Source organism: Lytechinus variegatus, chromosome 15, assembly GCF_018143015.1.
Source record: "Lytechinus variegatus isolate NC3 chromosome 15, Lvar_3.0, whole genome shotgun sequence".
Lineage (NCBI taxonomy): Eukaryota > Metazoa > Echinodermata > Echinoidea > Temnopleuroida > Toxopneustidae > Lytechinus > Lytechinus variegatus.
The window spans coordinates 18,428,435-18,434,568 of record NC_054754.1 but is presented as its reverse complement, the minus strand read 5'-3'; positions in this window follow the sequence as shown (position 1 = coordinate 18,434,568).

The window sequence follows — 6,134 nt, the reverse complement described above, 5'->3', positions numbered from 1 at the left end:
GCTTACCGGTGCAATTACAATCTATTAGATACAAGTCAAGTAGTATTATCCTGCATTCATACTTTTCTCTGCCGGTAGGAGAATCGGTTCCATGATGCTTGCTCCGGCATCAATTGCTCTGCTGTGAATTCCACATACTAATCCAATGCTCAACTTCAACCCTGGGTTTAACACTATTCCCTACCTTAAATCTAACCCTAGACTTAAATAACATAAAACCATATTGCATCCCTATCCCTACATCTTAGACAAAATTAACCCAGAGGAACTGTCGCAGGAGCAAATGTTGTGGTGTCACCAGAGAATCCAATCTTGCCATCAAACAGTCCCTGAATAATTTTTCCCCTCTTCCCACTCAGTTTTGGGGTTAAAAGAGCAATTTTTGGAGGAGAGAGCAACACGGGATGCAAACTGATGGGGCACAGCTGTTTTCATCGAGAGTGTGCATGCATGGAATGGGTTGAGGGGATGGCATGCCATTGCCAATACATACAACTTGCGCAGACTCCAAGTGGAGCTGACAGGTGTGAACGGTCAATCGTCAAAAATATAAGATTCGTGGAGACCGTTTCCTCCCCTCTAACGACAGTGTGAACAGACTATGTGAGTAGCTGACAGCATTACAAGAAGCTGAATCCCTATGGCTATTAGATACTAATGAAAATCTTAAGGAATGAATTTGAAAGATTTCCTCTGATTTATATAGTATGTCAATATTCTTCATTCTATATAACCTTGGCAAGCCTTCCTTTATCTGCAAATCAAGCAAGATAATGAGAAAAGGGAATTGTCTTACACTTGACAGGTTTCATTATTAAGTATATTTCTGAAATTCCATAGATTTGCTTTTTATACTTCAAAATATTCAACAATCCTCTATATTGTGCAATAAATAACCTTTTTGGTTTTCAGAAATTTAGGAAATGGATGACCCGAAATATACCTGCTTTTTCGGTAATGTTCAGTTTGGACAATAAATTGATATTTTTCCAATTCCATAGATTTATCTTTGATGCACCTTTACTTTCCAATATATTCATAATCTTCTATATTAAACCAAGAAAAGCCTTAATAGCACTTTCTAAATGAGAAAATGGACCACCCAAAACATATTCCTACATCCCAAGGCTATGTAACAGTAATATTAACATTCTAGTCTTTTTCTTATATATATATGTCATAGTGCATAGCATGTTATCATTTAACGTCAATCTGTGCTTTCAAAAGATTTTGGATATTATCATCCTGACCTTAGGCCCAGCCAAGCTTTTAATTTAAATACCAGTTGTGGTAACAATCTCAAAATGAGTTCGAACAGAATCCAATGAAATTACCACCAAAGTGTTTGTGTGTGTAAATGAAAAACATATGTGCGTATTTGCTGAGAAATAAGCAAAGTCAGCATGGAATTCCATCAAATGTCAGGTATTTTTCAAAGCAATATTAATACAATGTCCCACATATGTTTTTCTGTGTTAGTGATCATCAGGATTATCAATTTCTAACTAAGATTTCTTGATTTTACAAAGTTTGGCTTCATTTACAAGATTTAGATGTATGGTAATATTTCATTAACCTTAATTTACAAGATTTCCTCATGAAATAATTGTTTGCTGCAACTACTATCTTCTACCTTTAAACAATACATAAGCATATGTGTCAAGTACTCATTTACATCCTTGGGTCGTGAGTAGCAAATTGTGTGAATTAGGTCTTGCCAAGGGATATTATTCAAAATACTTTTTTTAATTGATGATAGCTCTCCAACAATCCTGCCTTTAATTGTAGCTATTGAATCATATTTGCAATCCTTGAGGTCAGATCGGAATGGCCAGAGACCACATAGTAATAGACCTAATGGCTATAAGACAAAATAGACTATAACCAACAATGTAACTAATGCAAACAACAATTACATCAAATAGTAATTGGACAAAATGATGACTAGACCGACTGATTATTCGACCAAATTATGTGAGACCAATCGTCTATTGGACCAACTGGCTGTAAACCAAGTATTTATAGCCTAATCCAGATGATAAGCCTCTTTGAAATGGTTGTTTGAAGGTTGAAAATAAATTCAAAACTTGGTGTAACTAATCAGAATGGCATATTTAAAAAAAAAGGAATTTATATCCTATCTGGTCCATAAGATCCGACCCGGCACAAATGCACCCATTTGGCGGAGGGTGAGGTTCCTGTTAACACAACACAACGCAACGCTACGGAACTTTTCGGTGCAAGCCCTTTCAGCTTGGCTTGACAGTCAAGGTCATGCTTGGTCATCATCTGCCAATGACCTTCTAAACATAGAATTTACATGTACATCATAAGCTTTGTGGCATCTCATATGAACACAACTTTACTCTTAAAATGATGTAATTAGATTAAGATGTAAAACAACCAGAAGAAACAGAGTCACTGACATATTTAATATCCCTCATATAAATTTCTATCCCACTCTTGAGCGATAGCGCCAATAAAATCACCCCATTTGCAGGCAATCTATGGATTAAGCACCACGTCTGAACAGAACTTAACTTTTATAATTAATGTATAAATCAGACTAAGATGTAAAACGACAGAACGAAAACAGACATGCAGGCATATCCCTCAAATAATTGTTCATCCCACTCTTCATTGATAGCCCAAATCAAATCCCCTGATTTGCAGGCAAACTACACATCAAGCACCACGTCTGAACACAACTTTACTTTTATAATGTAATCGGATTAAGATGTAAAACAACCAGAACGAATGGAGACTCACAGGCTATTCCCTCATATCAACGTTTATCCCACTCTTAAGCGATAGCGCCAATGAAATCATCCTATTTGCAGGCAAACCGGGGTTTAAAGGTAAATGCTAGTTTTGGTAACGATATCAAAATGAGTTCGTACAGAATCCAATGAAATGACCACCAAAGTGTCTGTTTGTATAAATAAAACGCATGTGCCAAAGGATTCTGGAAGAAATTGTGTAGTTGGTGAAAAATCAGCAAATAAGCACAGGATTTGGGTAGAATGTCAGGCCCGACGCTCTAAGCAATAATTATACATTGTCCCACGTGTGCTAATCTGTGTTGGGGATCTTCGGTGTGAACATTTTTCAGTGTAGATTTCAAGATTCACAAAGTTCAGTTAATGTAACTGTACCAGATCTAGATCCTCGATGATATACTGACAATTAAGCCTTCTTTTACAGACTTTCTCATGAAATCAGTGTTTACTGCAACTACTGGAATTTCTCTTTAAGCACACCCTCTGTAACTTAAGAAAGAGACTGCATATCCAATGAATTCATTTGACTTTTAGATCAGGTCTAGGCAAAAGAAAAGAGGTATTTTAGCTGTACGTTTTGGAGAAACGTGATCTTGGCCTCCTTCTTGGGCTCAAGATGACAGAAATCCATTAACTCGTCCTTGACAAAATAATCTTAAATACGATAGATACTTTATTCTCCAACATCTAAGTGCTGTGACAGCTGTTCAAAACTGTTTAAAATTACATCACAATGCTTAACCCATAAACTCCTCAAACCAGTTTAGCCCTCATACAAAGCTTGAGTATGATAGACGTCAGTAGTCATAAGGTTAATAGAGATTTCAAAGGTAGTCTGTCATAATCCATTAAAAATTATTTCTTTTGGAAAATTAAGACTAACACAATGATAATTATTAATTTATATTTGTGGATTATCCCTGTATTTGTCCCGGGGGGGGGGGGGGCACTCAGTGTATAATGAATAGTGGGTATGTGCAGCGGAGGGGAACCAAATTTTTTACACTCAAATTTCCGTTCCAAGGCATAGCATTTTTGTCTTGAGAAAAAGAACAAAGAAAGCCGTTCCAAAGCATAGCATTTTTCTTCTTATCAAGAAAAAAGAAAGAAATTCGCTCTAAAGCTTTGCATATTTTCTGTTACGCCATTCCAGCTGTATTGATCTGCTACAATGAGCTGCAATTTTGGTGAAAAGCGGCCGCAGAGCGCTGTCTGTCCATCGCAGCTGCCTAAGCGCACCCAGCGCCCCGTGCTGCCGGGCTAGCTGCATGCACGTATGCCTGTTCCATAGGGATAAATACGCACTCACACAGGCGACCCGTTCCAAGGACCCCCGTTTTCACAAACATTTGTAGTTTAGAAGCCCGTTCCAAGGACCCTCCTTTTTACAAGAAGTCTGCTTCAAGGCCCCCGTTTTTTGTCTCGCCCGTGGCACATACCCACTACTTTTTTGGTCGAGTGACCCCCCCCCCCCCGGATGAATGGCGTAAATTCCTTTGGCAAGAAATTTATCTACACTGTGCTGCACTCGACCCAGGTGAGGTGAATGGGTACCCGGTAGGATTTATTCCTTTAACGCGCCTATTAATATGGTGGCTCAGCTACAGCCGGGGTAATAATATGATACTAAGCATCAAAGCGCAGTTAAGTATATATATGCATATACAGCTCAGCTACTATGTGCATATATATATGCACATAGTAACTGAGCTGTATATGCATATAAAAATGTGAATATTTAAATATTTTTTGTAAAACAAATTTTCTTTGTTGACTGAAGTTGATGGATATAGGACTTTCTACTTCATATGACACTCTCTTGTCATCTACTTTTCATGCCATCACCATCACCTCTCCCTTTCTTTCTCTTTCATCGATTTCAATGAAGATCTGTCTTATCTCTCATTATTCCTTCTCTTCAACCTTCTATAGATCCTAAATTCACATTCACTTTAGTGACACCATTTTTTAAAAAAGAAAAATGATAAATGGTATATGTATAAACATTGAAAAGGAATAAACAATACATGAAAATGAACATAATGACAAAATTTACTGTCACCCCTTCATCTAAGGTCTCGATTTGTATATCATCAAGTTTTGGAAAATACTAAACATGTATCAATGATAAATATGAATACAATCAATAGCAAAAAACAAAATCAAAACATGTAATGAATGTAAAATTAGCATGAACCTATTTCTATGCAACGTTCCCCATGTGAACGTCTAATAGATCATAAGAGATTCAAAATATTTCCCAACATGGCCACCACACAAGTCACAGGAGATTAATCAACTCCTTTATTTTCAGCAAACTCAAATAACTGCTCCATTCAATTCCATGAGTACTTCCAAAGGGTTTATCCACACATATTTTGTAAAGACGCAATATGCACATTGGTTGAATGAATATTTGTATTATATTGGATGGCTCAGAATGGAATACCACAAATATTCCAAGAGTTTGGGGAAATATTCCACTCATCTGCGATTCATGGAATATTGGCCCTAACGAGTGGAATATTTCTGGTATTCCATGAAAGACAGATGGATCTAATACAATTATTATCATCTATCTCACCCCTAGCAATCAAAAAGAGGGAGAAATTTGATTAAACAAGTGGGTTCACTTATCACATAATGGCATCATCACTTCATAAGATCAAACTTGGTCGTTGACAAACGACTTGCAAGTAGTTCATTATGACATCATTGAGTGTCGTTGTGCTCTTATGCTGTGCATCACATTGCTTTCATTATTGTACGCGCAGTATATTTCAGGCATTCGCGCATGCGCACTTTACTTTTAAATATGCTCTCATATTCAATAGCAAATTTTGTACAGGAGCCTACGGGCTAATCTTCAGATTTTGGTTATTCTAGGGATACGCTCTGATACTGCACAGGCAATTGATGCAGACCAAAATATGTGTTTTAATTGTATGGCTAAAACACTCTAAATAGATGATAAAACCACATGTTGTGTAAGGCATACACAATATTGTATGAAAATCTACCATTGCAGCTTCCTTTACCCTTATATTTCAACCCAATAAATAGTTACCTGTTTACCCAACATTCTCAATAACAAATGTATGTTCCTCTTTTACTTAATATTTCACCATACAAATATATTTTTCCCTTTTAACCAATATTTGGTAAGATTATATTCAACAGTTTTCAGAGTGTAGTGATGCCATGACTTCAACAGTGGACACATATCATTATCAGATCAGAGTCCACAGAAATTTACTACTACACATATTAGTACACAAGTAACTTACAAGCTATTGCAAATTAATTTCCGGGGGGTGTTTTATAAGGCTGTTTGTAAGTTACGAGCGAATTTAA